Source organism: Melozone crissalis, unplaced genomic scaffold, assembly GCF_028551555.1.
Source record: "Melozone crissalis strain CALT ecotype California unplaced genomic scaffold, PUWL_Pcris_2 ptg000029l_1, whole genome shotgun sequence".
Lineage (NCBI taxonomy): Eukaryota > Metazoa > Chordata > Aves > Passeriformes > Passerellidae > Melozone > Melozone crissalis.
The window spans coordinates 10437335-10455568 of NW_026535807.1; positions in this window are offsets into that span (position 1 = coordinate 10437335).

Genomic DNA, 18234 nt, shown 5'->3' on the forward strand with positions numbered 1-18234 from the left:
CATTTGTGCTCTGCAGAGCAGTTTGATCTCAATGCATAAGCAAATATGAGCAGGAATATCCTCCCCATCTCCTCACCATCCAGCCTAAAGCTCCAGGGGTCAGTACTCAGCAGCTGCAGGGCAGGATGGCAGAGGGCAGGCATCCCTCACCACTCATGGAAAAAAGGAAACACATCCTGGTTGCCCATGTGTGAATCTCCAAGTTTGCACTGGGAAGGCACCTGAGGCTTGATAAAGATTTAACCACTCCTCATGGTGACTAAAGCTGGTTGAGCAATGTTCTACTCCCCACAAAAGTCATTAACAAAAGTACAAAAAGCATGGCTTTTTTCTAAATCCAGTATTTTAAAGGAAATACAAACCCTGAAATATCATATTCCCAAGCAGAGATATTTCATATTAATAATGTCCCTGTGGTATCTCACACCAGTCAGATTTGAAGCACTCCAGGCTCTCCCTGTCTTTGCAGGTGAGACCTCCTGCTCAGGCTCCTTCCCAGAGGATTTCCTCCCTGAAGAGGGAGGCAGTGCCCCAGGACTTCTGCCATGCCCACCACTAAGAAGGCAGCAGATTCAGAGCATTCACTCCACATGGGGAATGAGAATTGCTCTGACAAAATCCCCTGTGTGGCAGCATTTCCAAATCAAAGTATTTTAATAGAGACAAAAACACACACATTGTGGATTGGATTTTTTTTTTTTTTTTTTTGCTTTTTTGGCTGAAGTATTTAGGGTTTCCGTCAAAATGTTTTCATTTTTTAATATTTGTTTTTCTGAGGAATAATTGAAGTTTTGCTGCGAAGCAGATACTTCACACAATAAACATGTCTTTTTTTCAAAAGAAAAAAAAACAGATTAGAGGGAAAATTTTCAACCATCTGTCTGGCTGAAGGACTACTGAAGAGGGAATACTAAGGGTTTATGTAGATTGTAGATTTTTTTGCAACTCTTTGAGACTCATTAAAAACCAGAAGCTTTGACTCATGTGAGAAAAGGTGAAGGACAAAGAAGGGAAAGCAAAACAACAGGGTCAAGTGAAATGCCACAGTCAAAGTATCTCTGAAATAATCATGAAAACTTTCAGTGGCCATTTTCTGTATTTCCAGTGTGTTTTTCCACATGAGGTATTGCTGACTCTCCTTGGAAAGAGAAAGGGCTGCACTGTGACGGTGGTCACAAGGGTTTGAGGTGAAGAGAGAGACGAGAATGTTGACCTCATGTTCAGAAGGCTTGATTTATTATTTTATGATATATATACTACATTATAACTATACTAAAAGAAATAGAAGGAAAAGTTCTCAGAAGGCTGCCTAAGCTAAGAATAGAAAAAAATTAATAACAAAGGAGCTCTCTCTGACTCTATCCCCGAGAGAGCTCAGTCCTTGATTGGCCATTAATTATATACATCCAACATGGGCCAATCACAGGTGCACCTGTTGCATTTCACAGCAGCAGATAACCGTTGTTTATATCCTTTTTCTGGGGCCTCAGCTTCCCAGAGGGGAAAATCCTAAAGAAAGGATTTTTATGAAAAGATGTCTGCGACACTGCACTGCCGCACTGCTTTAGGAAGGTCCCTTTCTCCACCAGCACTTCACTGAAATCCCCTGGACTGTTTGTGCAGCAAACACAGAAGCAAAGCCCAGCACCCAGAGCCGGCCCAAGCATCTCTGCAGAACCCTGTGCTGGTTCAGCTCTGCAGAACCCCCAGTGCTGCAGATCCCTGTGCTGGTCCCTGTGCTCACACCCTGAGAGGAGCAGCAGCAATTCCTGGCTCCCCCATGGCTGCATTCGAGGTGCTGATTGTCATCAGGCAGGGAAAGGATCAGCTCGTCAGGGGCTCGTTCCTCTGCACAGCTAAAGGAGCTTAGTGCAGTAGAGGTTAGCTGGAATCCAGGCAGAATTGGATTCCCCCTCACCTCCCCTCCTGGGAATCACCCCCTCTTTCAGCATAAATCCTTAGCTCTGGACCCAGAGGCACTGGGTGAAATATTGGTGGACCCTCCTCCACCCTCTCCATCAGGCAGCTTTATGTGGTTTAGCCCTTCCAAAAAAATAAAAAGAGGAGGGGGAATCACTAAACATTTTCTATTTCAAAACAGATTTCATCTTCCTTAGAAAGTAATACTGCCTCCAGCCATGTGTAACTTATTTTTTATCCAACAGAGTATATGGGCTTATAACTAGATCCTGATAGGAACCCAGGTTTAAAACATTATTCACAGCAGGTTATTTGATCTTTATTTGCTGAATGCACTCAGCTGAATCCCTATCTCCAAACAATATGAGAAATAAAATGCCGGGCATGCTTCATTGGCCAGCCAGCTCATCTTGATTTGCAGAGATGGCTACTTCCCTCTCAGAGATGTGCTGTATCCCAGGCCCTGAGAGGCAGCTTTCCTTTCCTCTTCCCCCACCCAAACACTTATCATTTCTTGTTTTTCTCCTTTCCCTCATTAGAAGCTTTGAAAAAATCACTTCAGACCAGAGCTTTCCTCTCCCTTCACCATGATTTCTGGGAAATTGTTTTTCCCACTGTGTATTTCTGGATACTCATGCAGAATCCGTTTGCCAGCTGCTGTTGTGCAGAAGGTCAGATGCTGATAACCTGCCCAGGAAGCCACAGGGTTTGGTGATGAGGCTGCAGAAAGGTGGGTTGGAGGAGCCTGCAAGACTCTGGCAAAATTACTTATACTTCATTTTATTAACAGAACTGCTGTGACACATCTCAGTGCTGACCTTGCCTCTCCCACACCAACCTTGCTGCAGCTTCAAGCTGTGCCACAGTTAAAGGTGGACTTGGACATCACAGGTGACCACTGGGATTGCTTTTTTCAAGAAAACCCCTGATGGCTACAAACTGGATTAATTGCCAAGCAGGATGGATAAGGCTTTGCTATCCTGAAAGGGAAGCCAGAGCAGCTTGGGGAGAGAGGCCAAGCTGCACACAAGGAGGTCAGGTTCTTCATTCCCTTTGACTTTTGATGAGATATGCCTTTGAAAAATCCTCTCTCACATATCCTAAAATAAAACTCTCCAGTTTCCAGGCCAGAGCCTAAGCACAAAATATACTTCAGAAATTTCAGCAGGGAGGGTTCTGCTGCAGCAGGGCTCTGGGAATAGCAGGCAAGTCCTTGGTGGACATCCCTGAATCAGGATGGTGTCATTAAAGTGGCCATTTTTCTGCCTGCTATTGCAGATACAGCAGCACAGGGCCACTTCTCACACGAATATCTGCAGCTCTAATGTTTCCTTGCCTGGGATGTGTTTCAAAGCCTATCTGCCCATCACAGCTACCTCCTCCTGCTTCCCTTTCAAGACATGTCAGGAGGCCATCCTGCTGCCAGGCACTGTGTAGTTCATGCTCATTTTCCCTGGGTAAGGGCAGAGCAGTGTCACTGACCCAGCTGAATGTTTCTTCCCAAAAACACGAATTAAAACCACCCCCTGCTGCCAGTAACCGGCTCACTGTGCAGTGTGGAGGATTTGTCCCTGTCCGCGTCCCTGTCCAGCCTGGGAGTGTCACTGAGGCCACGTGGATGTGGCAGCAGCTGGGACAGCCCAGCCTGGGCTCTGTGGTCTGAGGGCACTCAGGCTCTGGGGGCTTCACTGGGGAAGGAGGGGGAGATCTGAGCAGGCAAGAATTAAATATGTCACCTTTTTTTCCCAATAATTAACCCTGGAAAAAAGAAGAGGGGAAAAAAAAAAAAAACCAGAAACCAGTCAGAGATGCAGCTTTGCATGGCTGGATTAGAGTTACAGTTGGCCTATCCCCTTGGGAACACTACTCTGCTATTAATAAAAAGATAAACAAGCCCTTTTATTTATTTATTTTCCCTTCTCTCCAAGCCCTTTGATTTCTCTTTTCCTGCTTGAGGGAGTCCTGCTCCCTTCCATCAGCTCTGCATAGGGGAGAGTTTGCAGAGTGTTTGCAGGGCTGCCTGGGAAAGACAAAAACCGAGGGTGAAGGGATTGTGGGGAAGAAGAAAGTGGGTGAAAATAATTTTAACCATTTCTAGCAATCACATCACCTCTTGGCACTGGCAGAAACGATGCCTTTATTTATTCCTCTTGCCATTCCCACAGGCTTCCTGCAGCTCCCTGAGGCCACCCCATGCTGGCAGGTACCTGTCTGTCCCTCCCCAGCCCTGGGGGCAGCTGTCTGGAGCCCCTTGCTGAGACTCAGACAGGCTGCTGCCTCCTCTGGGTCCGTGTGGAATAGGGGCTGTCAGGCAGGGGTGGTGGGGAGGGTTCCCCACTGAGAAAATGCCAATTGCTGCTCTCAGGCAAGGGGCTCTGTGAGTCTGAACCATCAGCAGAGTGCAACCGATCTCAGCAGCTCCCCAAGAGGAAAAACACATCAGGTTATTCACCACAGAAGGGATATTTGCCAATTTTGTGGGCAGAAATGGGTAGGGATTAAACTGTGGTAATTCTGTGGTAATTCTCTATACAAATAGGGCATTCAACTGAGTCTGAATTTTAAACACTTGTCTTCAAAAAATTAAATACCTGAAAAATACTTCCTAAAGCTTCAGAATTAGTGATGAAAGCTATTTTCCAGGCTTCTTCTTTGAGGCTTAGAATGGGGAAAAGGCAGATAAATGGCATACACACACACCTGGGCACTACTTTTGTGTATTTTTGGGGGATCATCTCATCAGTACCTCCAGACATGATGTGAGAAAAATTTTCTTGTTGAAGGGACAGGAATGATCTGAAGAAGTTCAGAGCTTGGTGTGTTTGCTGCTCCAGAGACAGAGCAACAAGCATCAATCATCAGCATGGGGGTACCCATGGCAGGAGCTGTCCCTGTGCTCTGCGTGTCCCCTTGGAGAGCTCACAGAAAAGGAGGAGGAGGAGGAGACGCCTCAGGGCTGCCATGGGATCACTCTTGCCCAGCCTGAGTAGCAGCCTGACATGCTTTTTGCTGGTAAAAGCAGAGTTGCAGGGCAGTGGGGAATGGAGAATCAGGAAACTGAGCTGCCGAGCCATTAGAGGAATATCCCAAGGTCTCACCCCAGACACAAGGCCAAGCACTGCTTCCTCAGGGACCTTTGTCTCCTGAACCATCCCTCTAGTCTTTCCATCAATGTGTTGAATCTTCTTTAAAAGTTTTGTAAATAAAAGCCCTTTTTGCCTTTTTTTTACCTTTTCTTTTTTTCTTCTCAGCAAGCATGGGGCAGGGAAGTGAGAGCAGAGGCCAGCACTGCAGTCAGGGTGTTAATGGCCACATTAGCTGGAAAGGGGCAGCCAAAGCAGGATGTGTAAAACCCCACCCAGGCTGCCCTTTAATTTGCTGTTACATGGAGTGGAAGATTTGAAAGCGTATTTCTGGGTAATTAATTCAAAGAGTGATTCTAATGGCTAATGCTGTCAGTTTTGACTGCAAGGGAGGTCTGGGGCTGAAGCAGGCAGTGAAGGGAAAGGAAAATGCTTGGAGGTCACAGGCAGATGTTAAAATATTTTGACAGCCCACATCCAAGAGGCTAACTTAATGAAAGCCTTTGGCCAGCACCTTCCAAGAGGTCTGAAACTGAATCCATTTATTTTTCTCCAGAATAGCATGCATGGCTTGGACCATGGCTTGTCCATAAATCACCATTCTCCATTTGGTCAGCAACACCATCAATCATTCTCAGAGCCCACCAGCCTGCTCTCTGTGCCACTGCAGAAACACCAGTAAGAAGGATTTGGTGTCTCTTTGAATTTAGCTCCTCAATTTTCAGTGACACACAGGATAAGCTCTGCCTTTATCTCTACTGATTATTAAAACCAGTGAGCAAAGGTCCTGCACCTGTGTATGGAAATATAACTGCTCCATAGTGCTGGGAAATGAAATTAGGAAGCTCTATTCATGTTGTTATCTTGCTTGGAAGGATTTAATCAAAGCAGAGCAGTTCTGAGGGGATGTCCACCACCTGGGAGTTTGGTTCCTCCCGGGCTGTATATCCCTGTGGCATTCACTAAACTCCTCCCAGCAGACTTGGAGCTGAGTAGCATTTGCAAAGGCTTTGCTGGGGACCATTCTGCTGAGGTTTTGCAAAAGATTTCATCAGGAAGCTGGAAAGGCACAGCTCCTGGCAGTCGTGTTCACTGGCTTTCACTGCTTTTTTCTTTGTGCTTCAGAGAGCACTTGGAGTAAAGACACAGGGAATGAACATTTGTGAATGTGGAAAATAACTGGGAGAATATTTGATTCAAGTTTATATTTTGAAATAAGGTTTGGGTGAAGTGTGCTCCTTTTTACCTCCTTTGGCTGTTTAAATTAATTCAGTTCCTGCTATGTATCAGCTCATCACTTCAGCATGTACCATTACTATACTTCTTGTAAAAGAATGTGTTCATAAATTGGTTCATCCTTAATTTCATGTGCTTAACTTTTGTGCAGGACTGTAATGCATGGAAAAACCTTTTTCCAGCCCAGATTTGGTGTGGCTGCACTTCAGGATGGGTGAAAGAATGCCCTGTGCCTGTGCCACTTGCAGATGCAGTCACAGACATTGATTAGACCAAAGCTGGCAGATTTCCACCCCAATTCACTGCATTAATTTTATTCAGCTTTCTAAAAAGCACAAGAGACAGACATCCACATGCAGAAATGGCCATCTACAGAATGACAGGTGCCAATATGTGTGGTACATGACAACACAGAATTTAGAGCAGAGCCTCACTATCCTGGGGCTCCTGGAGTTTGAGAACTGGGCTTGTGGGTGATGGCACAGGACACCACCTTCCTTAGCCTGTGTTCTCAGGATCTGTGCATCACTGCAACACAACTATGGCACCAGAGATGTGCAAATCCCTCTACCAAGCACATGCACAATTGCACCCTGGGTTTAGAAGCAGACATTGTCTCTCCAGTGATTATTTGGTGCTTGCTCCACTGGCTGATCATCTGTATATGGACATGCACCTGGCCTTACAGCAGGGCTAAAGTAAGGAAAAGTCTTTTGAGTCCAAAAATGTCTGGAACCCCTGGTCATGTCAATATCATTTACTTCTTTATTCCAGTTCTGCTGCAGACGTGCAGCCAGTCTGTCTGAACACATTTTTCATTAGCAGTTCTCCAGGATGGCCAATGAACACAATTAAACCATACATAACACACAATTAAACCATTGTTTGCACAATGTCCTCCTCCAGGCACCCCAGGGGAATCAATAAGCAGCATTTTGGGATCAGCAGCAGGAATCAGCCCCTCTTTGCCAGCAGTGGAGTGCTCTCAGCCCCTGCCCCATGTTGGGGTGTCCAGGGAGGGCAGTGTCAGGGTGTTTGGCACATTCTGCCTGGCACAAACTGCCCTTCCTTAAGCTCTGCTGCTGCTGAGCCCTGCACAGAAGGTGGCTCCAGCAGCCCTTGATATTTTGGCCACTGAGCACAGCAATAAGAGCACAGTGCTTGGGAGGGAGTGGGAACAGCTCTGCCCTCTCCCAGACCAAGCCTTGCTCTCACTGTAATACAAAGGAGAGATTTCTCTTTGGCATTTTGTTGTTAAGGAACAAGTGACAGCTGTGAAAGATTTTTCCCTCCATGTTCTTTCTTCTCCACTTCTGTGAAGCCAGAGCAAACTTGCCTTGCTGAAGGAGGGTGTGAAAGCACATGGCAGGTTTTGCAAGTGTCCATTAAGCTCATCAGGTACACCCTGTACTTCTGTGTTAACTCACATCCAAGCTTTCCATGGCAGTGGTGGGAGTCAAGCAGAACATCCCAGGATCAGAGCCAGGCTAGCAGAGCTGAGCTTTACTCATGGGGGGAGCAGGACAAGAAGGGCAGCTTTGATTCATTGCAGCCCCCAAATATTTCTGGGGTTTGCCTTGTGCTGCAGATTTGTTCGTTGCTGTGAAATTTCTTTCATCCGGGATAGCATCTCACAGCATCAGCTCCTGAATGATGTGAGTTGTGTCACAGCTGAGGGCTGGGGAGATGTCCTCTCATGGTGAGGAGGAGTCAAAGAGCAAACGAAAAAACTAGATGAGAGGGGCAGGCAGTTACTCTGAGAGCACCAAAATCACCCAAATAGCTGCTGGGGGGAAGGGGGCTGTGCACAGAGTCTGATATTTCATATGCACAGCACACTCAATAATCAGCATAAGGGGAAGAGCAGTTAGAAACTTGATAGAGTTTCAGAATAATTTTAATGTTTTCTTACTAATTTTTCATTTGGATACTTCTACAGCTGTTTTTAACATTTCATCAGAGTGTGCCAGTCTCCTTATATTCCTGTTTTCCCTTGGAGAAACTGAGGCACAGAGCAATGACGTGACCTGGTTGGGGTGATCTGACAAAATGTTTTATTTTCTGTATTTGAAAACCCAAATTCTGAAAACCCAAAACTTGGGAGATTTTAGTTGCTTTGGGGCAGGCAGGTGAGGGAGGGTAGGTAACGGCAAAAAACTGCAGCGTGGCTATTAACTTCAGTGCCTTCAGAAATAACCCTTTCTCCTGGAGCCTGGCAGAGCAGCCCTCCTCACTCGTTAATGTGCTTGCTTAAAATCATTGCCCTTAAACTTCCACCAGTGCTGAAGTTAATGCACTGCCCTTTGCCACCTCGAGCGAGGCTCTGCTGGGGAAAGCTGGTTCCTGTCAAGGCTGTATAATCAGAGATGGGAAAAACTGGAGAAGTGGCTCTTAGGAGGTGCCTCCCAGGCTGAGACAACTTCTTTTTATGTTGGAAAAATACAGTGTTTTTCTACTAAGAAAGGAGAAAGTTGCCTGTAAAACTTCTACAAGTTGAAAATTACTTCAGGCTCTCTGTGAAATCCTCACACTTTCACTGATAAGAGGGTAAAATACCAGATATCTGCTCAGAATAAACAGGGGAGAGAGGGAGGAAAGGCCACCTCCACTGCCACAGCACAGAAATGCTTTAGAAAGGGCCAGTTTTGCTTCACCTCGAGGATGGATAAAATGCTGGTGTTGTCTCAGATCCTAAGAGCAGCTCCTAACCTATGATTAGAATGACTAATCTCGCTTTCTCATCCACACCCTTCATGCTGCTGAGGATGGATCTGGCTGCCAGTGTTTGTCAGACCAGCTCTGAGCCAGATCTGGGCAGGTGCAGCTGAGCTGTGGCCCCTCCTGAGGTGTGCTCAGACCTGGCACACACTGGGACAGTGGTGGTGCTTTGGGTAAGAGGTGCATTGTGGTGCCTTTGGAGCAGAGAAAGGGCAGAGCTCCAGTGGCACAATGAGTCCCACACCTGTGATAAAGCCCAGAGATCCCATTTAAAGCTGAAATTCAAATGGGCTTGTCTTCATCAGGGCCAGGTCTTAACCCCATGCCACAAAAACAGCAAATCCCAAACATGTCATCTATGGGGCTTTTGCTGCTCAGAGTGACCCTGAGATGTGTTAGAAAGTCTCTTTTCCCAGCCTGGCGGGCAAAGAAGGAGCCAGAACTCTTCAGTTCTCATTCTCAAGGTTGTTTATTGCTTTTTATCTATAAAATTCTTTCTCCTGGTCCATCAGCAGGTCAGACAGAGGCACACGGGCCACCCCCAGAGTGGTATTATGTCTTTATACTAAAAACATGTACAATATTTGCAATCACTTTCTAATACCTATCACCTATGTTAGACAGTGAGCTTCTACTCTAAACCAATCCAAAAGTGCCACCATCACAGCAGAAGATGGAGGCCAAGAAGAAGAAGGAGAAAGACTGGGCACGCCCAGATCCCTCCATCTTGCCTCCTGAACCCCCACTCTAAAAATCCTAAAAAATCTATTTTTCACCCTGTGACAAACTAACTATTATTCTACTTAGACTTTTGTGACTTGCAGATCCTCATATAAGGTTGGTATTTTTTTCTGTGGGTCATAATCAAAATTACAGGTGTCTTGGGCTCTGTTCCAGGGTCTCTAGGCCCCCTGGCAGGGGTTCTGGCAATCCAGGACAGCCAGAGGGATGTCCTGAATTCCAACAATGTCACAGGTCTGCCATGGCAGCAGTGAGGTTATTCAAGCAAAACACACAATTAAAATAATCACAATCACAATTAAGTATTCACTTTTTGGTGTGGTGAGGAGAGCACAGATTCATCTAGGGGAGCCACATCTGCATGGGGGAGTTGTGCTGCAGGTGATGAGCAGAACTGGTCACTGGGAGAGGGGGAATGGGCTGCAGGTTGGGAAGGAGGTTCCTGGAACAGCTTCCCAAGGGACTGGGAAATGGGGAAACAGCAGAGCACAGGTTGGCGTTATGCCATGCTGGCAAAGCTCTCTGGAGTGCTGGGGAATGGAGAAGCAGAGAATGATTTTGGCCAGGCTTCAGCATCTGCTAGAAGGGGTGTGCATGTGTGAGGGCTGGATAACTGAGGCTTTGGCAGGTGGAGGGATAAAAAGGAGCTTTTCTGTTGTGTTGCAAAACCTAAAATTTCACAAGGGAAAAATATGCATGAGTCAAATTAAACCAGAGCATTTGCAGGAGGAAGGATTAAAATCCCTGAAAAAAACATAACTCAGGGGGTAACTTGAAGTTCCCCATTTGCACTGAAACAAATAATTCAGAATGTTTAGCCCTGATTTCTTTAAAACTCTCTTTCAATTTGATTCATCTCAGAATGAAAAATGCCATTTTGAAACAATAAAGATTCCCTCAAAAATATCTTCAAAATGAAACACTGCAACATATCCAAATATTTGTTTCCTTTAAAGCTGTCAAAATGCAGTGTGTCACACTTGCCTACAGCTTTGCCCTGACCTTTTTATTCAACAAAAATAATTTTCTCAGTGTAACCTGAGCAGCTTTAGCTCCCTTGAAGTTTTGATTTTGGGGATGAATTTACAATTTACTGAAAGAATTATCTTTTTGGTTTTGCTTTAGTCTGAAGTATATTAGCAGAGCTGTTTTGGAGAAGGAAATACTCAGTTTTGTTCCTGCTGTTAAAACTGCTGATGGTCTCCATTAACAAAACATCACTTTCATCAGACATGGGCTCATCTGAAAGTGCATAGAAGAGAAGACCTGAAAACAGAGCTGAGGAATAATAAAAGAAAAATATTAATTGCACAAAAAGGCTACTTACATTTATGGGATCTTTTAAAATAGCATTTAGATGGAAAGCTGATTCCTCATTTTTGTCCATGCTGGTATTTTTCTCAGGCTATCTCAAATTTCAGGAGTTAAGAAAAGAAAAGTCTTGCATCGCACCATATATGCCAAAGAAATGCAATACAATCTGATTTCACTTCTTTCTCTCATGCCTGAATGTGCTCATTTTTGCTTACAAAAGGAAAGGCACAAAAGGATTGTAAGAAAAGGAATCAGATGGTGCTGCCCGATACTGTTTCACAGCTAAAACGTGAAAACAAGACCAGCTCCTTCTGCTGACACTCAGGTCTCAAAAAAAAGGGGTTATTATTCTTTTTAAAGGAAATTCTCTTAAAGGGAAATTGCTCTGAGTTTAATCAAAAGCAGCATTTACTATAACTGAGCGGAGCGGGTGCCACCCGCTGCCGAGGCACCGCGCCTTCTGCCCGGCTCCTCAGCAGCACCAGCTCCCACATTCCCTCTCTGGGGCTCCTACTGTGCTGTGTTCTTACAAGTGGAGGTGGGACCCACTTGTTGGGGACTCATGGCTTAGCTTTCCCCTCCTTGGGTGGTGCACAGTCGTGATTTTTCAAGATTTCTCTTGATTTCTCAAGGAATTTCGAGGTCACCTGGGTAGCCTGGACTGAGTGGTGCACCTCAGGCAGCACAGTGGGAGGAGTGCATGGGCACCTGAAGGCAGCAGTCACCCAGCAGCTGGTGTCACCCCTCCTGCTAGGTGTTCCAAACTCATCCCACCTCCAGCTCCCTGCTCAAATTCTAGGCCCAGCTTGAGAGAGACAGAGTGAGACAGCACATGGTGTGCTACAAACCTGTACCAGGACCTCTGTTCCTCTCAGAGGCCTCAGTAATGAGGAAAACAAATGGTGTTTTGAGGCTTGCAATTGTTACATACATATAAATAATTTCACCTCCTCCTGTGTCCAAGTGTCGGGATATTTGGCACAGTGTATAAAGCACAAATAGATTCACCCCCTCTCCCAGCTACAGCTCTCTCCCGGTAGATGATTTTCAAAGGACCAAATCTCTCTTTAGGTAAGGTTTCTTTCCTCTTTCTGCCTTGCTATTGTCTCCTTTGCCATCCAGAATTTCACAGCTTTCTGCATTGTTCAGGTCAGGATGAAGGCCAAGAGAAACGGTGGTCCTAAAATCACCTAGTCTGAACGCATTGTGCCTTTCCTATATGCTGGCAAAATAACATTTATCACAAGTGGAAATGGAAGTGGAAGGAGAAACACTTGGAAATGATTGTTATTTTTAAGTTCTGCCTCAGCAAACAGCCACTTGCAGCACTTACTGTCTGTCACATCAGAAAAACCTACATCAGTTCCCCATAACCAAACACCAGCCTTGCTAGTGGGTTCAGAAATGGGACCTGCCACTGCAGGCTCTCCTGTGGCTTCTGCCATGGATGAGTCTCCTGCTGGCTTTTATCCTCAAATCTCAAGCAGAAGTTGAAAGAAAGGAAAACTTGCTGCAGAATGTTCTCAGCACAGCTGGCAAGTCCCATACCTAGGCCAAAGGGGCAGCTGCTCCATCACAGAGCCAGGTGCAGAGCACGGGACACCCTGGTGTGCCACTGCTGGCACATTCACCCTGGTGCCAAACACCAGATTGTGGCATTATCCCAGCTGTCACACAGAGGGGGCTGCTCTACACTGCTGCTCCACATGGGCTTCCCAGTCTGCAGCTTTCAATAGGCCTCAGGAAAATCAGCGTCTGACTTGTCTCCTAAGCCTTGCACTCTCTCAGCTGAAAGGGACCCCACCCCTCACATCCGTGCATCAAACAAAGGCACAATATCCTAATGGATCCAGAAAACTTGAAGTCTAGACTTTGCTCATCACTGCTTATGTGGTTTATAAACCTGGGTGAGTTACAGAGCTTATCTGAGAAACAGGAGGCATTTGAATGGTTACTTCCAGCCCCTTCCATAAGCTCCCAGATGAAAACCTGTCGATGAAAACATCTCTATGAATGGGGCTTTATGCAGCTTGTGGTTATCTGAATAATCCTTAATACCAGCTCCCTCTTCCTGCCTGATTTCTGCTGTGGTTAAGAAGCCTAAAGTAGTAAGATTAAGAAGCCTAAAGTAGTTAGAAATATGCCCTAAAGCAGTCAGCTAAGGATCCAAACTTAATGGGAACATCTGCAAAGGACTGAGAGCTGGAAAATTAGCTTTGCAATATTGGCTGCTGTGTCTCAAGGCACAAAGGGATTGCTCCCATACAGGGGGCAGCAAGACAGAGCAAAACCATCATATCCTGTGGCATCATTTGTAGGGCAAAACCCCATCCCAGTTTCAGCCAGGGAATTTAGCCCTACCCTGAAGCTGCTGTAACATATGCTGTGGAACAGGCTTTGCTTTCCCCATCCCAGCAGACCTATGAAAGACAACAAAGCACCCCAAAACCAGCTGTCCCTACTATAAGCCCAGAGGAAAGGATCTGACTCTGAAATATGAGCCCCAATAGAACCACCTCCTTTTCCAGAAGGAATAATAGCAAGACATGCCCTCAACCAGGCCAGCACCCTCCCTTCCTAGCTTTCCCTTTTATCACCTGCAGCAGGGCCTAAAAGTTCACTGGATACAGGGGGAACATCCCACCAGCCCTTAGCCCTTCCTCTTCTGCTCTTCTCCCACAAATCCCAAAGAAAATAAAATGGATGAAGCAAAAGACACCCAAGCAAAATTCCTTGAACTTTTTGGTACAAACCTGCTGGAACAGTACCAGGCCATGGTGAAGTGGGAACTTCTGCAAATGCAGATCAGAGGAAAATCCTGTCCTGAAGTTCAGGAGGGCAAGAGTTACTTCAGCAATTTGAAAAAAACCATTCTTTGCCCAGATGGTGCCTTGAACATAAACTGTCAAAGTCATTACTCAGACTTTATTGTCAGGGTTATGTTTTCTTTATTCGCTTTAATATTCCATATGCTGGTCATATAATACATTTCTTTGTATTCCTCTTCCCTTTTATTCTCTTTGTTTGTTTCATTCATGACTTATCACCTTCTGGTGGCAATTTAATTATCGGATCTATATTATTGGTATCTCTTTTTTTTTAATATAATAAAAGATTTCAGTACAAAACACTGCAAGTAATTCAATTTCCATCAGTGAGGAAGGAAGTTGGGTGTATTCAATGAAAGGGAGGAGAGTAGCTGGCTATAACATTTTTAATAAAAATATAATAGCCCTTTGTACTTTTTAGCATCTTCTATTTGGAGAGCATTGTGGCTTCATAATCATTAATATTGTTTAACTTTTCCTCTGCACTTTTCATCTATAGCTTTCCCAGCACTTTCTGAAGGTGAATCAGTATTACCCTCCCTTTTATTTCGCCCAGGGAAACAATATGAAAGCCAACACAATTCAGCAGGACAGGGTTACTGCAGGGATGAGACCCTGGGCATCCTGGAGCCCCAGACTGAAGCCCTTTCCCCTGGGCTGTGCTGTCCCTCAATATGAAGAGCTGCTCATCCCTTTCTGTGAGTGATGAGCAGCCCCATCTCCTTCTCAAGTCTACTGCTGTCCACAAAAGTCAAGAGTCCATCACTTTTTCATCTTGGTCTGCTTTAGGGCATTCTGCCCTGTCCAATCTGAACTACCCCATGTGCTCCTCTGGGCAGGACCTGCATTCTCTGGGCAGGAGAGCTTCAGAAGGGTTTGCTACAACAGGACACAAAAGAGACTCAACCCCAGAAGCCCTACAAAGACTTCCTGAAATGTCTCAGTTTGCCCCTTAATCATGTGGGACAGATTTCTGGTTTGACATTTTGTGTGAAAATTCAGTTTCTCTAGAAGCAAAGGATCCCAGATTTGATTGACCAAATCCCCAGTGAGCTGAAGGAGGTGAGTAGGGCTCAATAGTTCTTGTCTAATACAAGGCTATCAAGTTGCATATTTGGCATAAAAACAGTGAAATGGTTCTTCAGTTCATGTGTAGCTGAGCTGCAGAACACATACTGAGGATGCTGAAAGTTTATATGGATGCAAAAGATGATCTGGAGAATCCACAGAAACAAAATGCCCCAAGGACTGTTAAGTACAGAGATGCCACCTTGGGCTCAGAACCTCCCAGAACAACCATCAGTGTGGTGCAGTGTTTGGAGGGGGGTAATTCTGTGCCCTCCATCCAGTTCCCTCAGCATCAGCACCAGAGGTGGGATGATGGGCCCACACTGACCTTCTCAGCAAGTGCCAGCCTGGCAGCCTGGAGGGAAGAGGGTTGTTTGGTAGCCCAGATGTACGTTGCTTTGTACCACACCTGAGTGACTGAGGGCCTTCATCTCAAGACACATCATTTGACTGGAGAAACTGTGTGCAAGGCAAGATCTACCTTTGGCAGGTGGGTCCCTGTGTCTGTGTTGTGGTGCCCTGACTTTTCCATGGCTGAGACAATCCTCCAGAGAGGGCCTGTGGAACTATCTCCTGAGATGATAAATTTTTTTTTTAATGCATTCTTTTCAATTTGTTTTCTTCCTAGTAAAGTTCAAAATTACTCTCTAAGATTTAGTATCTTCAAATAATGAAGACATTAGACTGGCTATTTTGCCACCTCTAACTTCTTCATAAAAAAGTAGGTTCTTGCTTTTCCTATTCATAAAGACAGCTCTGCTCCTAAGTCTCCAAACACAGCAGTCAGAATGACAGAAGATGTTATTTTCTGATGGGTAAAGTGTTTAGAGTAAAAGCTTTCCTTATTTTGCTGCTTCTTTAAGTATCAGTCAGTTTTCTTTTCTCATAGATCAAAGCTTTCATGTGGTATTTTTTTGTTTCTGTAGTGTTTCTTAGGTCAGAAATTATTTAGAACACAATAGAGAAAAAGAAATCAACATTTCTTTCCCTTTTGCTTTTTAAATGAAATCACTAAAAATATTTTAAATTCCAAAATTATCACCCAAACTCAAAACACCCACAAAAATGATGTGGGAAGAAAAAAAAGGGAAAAAAGCCAGTAGACATATATTCATGAGACTAGCATGTGTGTGGCAGATTTGTTTATTTATTTATTTATTTAGGTATTTTAATACTAGGGAATTATTGTATCTGCAAGCCAAAACAACAGCACTCCCCAATGCCAACTCCAGCTGTTCATCCCTTGTAAAATTATGAGCTGTTTTCAAAAGCTTGATTGAGTTCTGTGATGGAACTTCAGCGTAGCTGTGCAGATATTGTTGATTTCTGTGGTGCTGTGAAGACTCCACGTGACAAAAGAGAGCAGTTATTGGCCTGATTGGAAAAAATCCTCCTGGAGTGCACACCAAGGCCATGGCCATGGTCAGCTCACAGAGATGTAGGAGCAGCCACACTTGTGGGAACAGCCTTGGCTTGCCTTTGGCAGCCCCAGTGTCCCTGGAGCTGGATTTGGGCTCTCGGGCTGTCTAGAGCCCAACCCTAGGCCTAACCCTAAGCCTAAGCCTAAGCCCAGGCCTCATTCTAACCCAGAACATTGAGTATGGGTTTTCCTGTTTAGAAGGATGTAGGAGCAGCCATTTTGGGGCCTTGTCAGAGTGGCCTTGGCCTGCCTTTTCCAGCCACAGTGTTCCTGGAGCTGTAGGCCCTTTGATTGTCTAGAGGACAGCCCTAGGCCTAGACCTAGGCCTAAACCTTAACCTAATCCTACCCCCCACCACTACCCTTAAGGTCTATCATAACCACTCCCCTAACCACTACCCTCTCCCTACCCCTCACCAAATGTTATCGAGCTGGAATGTCCAACCTGATTTAAGATCCACTCCGAGTCCTTCTGGGGAACACTAGCAAGCAGGCTTTCAAAGGCAGGATGAAACAGTTTCAAACAAACCAGTGCATTAGTGGGAGAGCTCAGTATCACAACAAGCTCTCCACAAAGCTCCAAAAGGCATCTGGCACTGAAGGCAACAGCAGCGCTCGTGTCCTGTAGGGAATTCTACTGAGCTTGAGGAAGGTACAGCACACTGGCAGCTGTCCAAAACACCTGTGGCCTCACTCTCTTTAGGCTGTGATGTAGAAGTTTCACTCTGAGCATGTTTTGCTCTTAGAAGTCTCCTGGCAGGTATCATGAAAGGAAAAATTTTATGCCACCTAATCTGAATTCAAATTTCGTCATTATAATTTTATGTCTGCTTCTCCCCAAAGGAAAGACTCAACTATTTATAGAGGTCTAGAAAAGACCACGGTCAGAACAAGCAGCAGTATCATCAGTCCTGGATAGGTTGTCCAGAGCAACTAAAGTTAAGAGAGATATTGCCAAGTTCTGCTGGCTGGAGGCATTAACTCAAGTACTCCACCCTCCACACATGCTTGCCATAAAGAAAGAAGTGCAGATGACATGAATTATGCAGCCACTAACTAACAAGGTATGTGTCATTTCTGAGTTTGTGGTTTTAAATATTTTCATGCCACAGAGATCTCAAACCACTAAGCAGCTCAAGACTTGTAAGACAAAAGCTTTAAAATGTCTGCCAAGGACTCACAATAAAGGACATTAAAACTTAAATAGAAAATTGGAAAAGAAGTGAGATTATTAATTGCTACCTTTTAAGCAAAGCTGTCTGTAGTATTAGGACCTTTTGTGGCTTGACATTTGTAGACTTGGTAAATTAGAGCCATAAAAGAAATTGGCCTCTCTAGACACAGGTAAAATCAGGTGTAATACCAAGGGTTACTAGTTAGTTCACAGTCCTTCAGCATATTGCAGATAAAAATCCCTGAGGCCTGAGCTTCCATCCCCATTTCGGCTGATCAGGAGACATCCCCAGGTGAGGCACAGCTTTCCCAGCTGTCCCAGGGAGCAGGTGATGCTGTGAGTTACCGGGTCAAAGGACTCATGTGGCAAGAAGGAAAATCATAGATTTATCCTCTCTTTTCCTTTCAGATGATTTACATCCGTAGGAGTGCAAGGAGCAATCAGCCCCTCTCTCTCTTGCCTGTCAAACCATAAAGAGTCTAATCCAAATCACTGTTAATATTTCATTCGAGTTCAGTAGAATTTGGAGCCAGCCCCAGGCTCAGACTTAGCATGTCTTTTTGGAAGCTCAGTACCTGATTTTTATTAAGATGTGAGAGGTTCCTGTGAAGCAGAAGCCTTAGGATCCCTGTTGAAATGAGACTTGAAGCAGTGAAAGGAAGAAAAACTAGATTGTTTGGGCTGCATCTTGCCCTGTGCCCAGGAAACTCAGCACTGCTCCAGGAACAGAGGG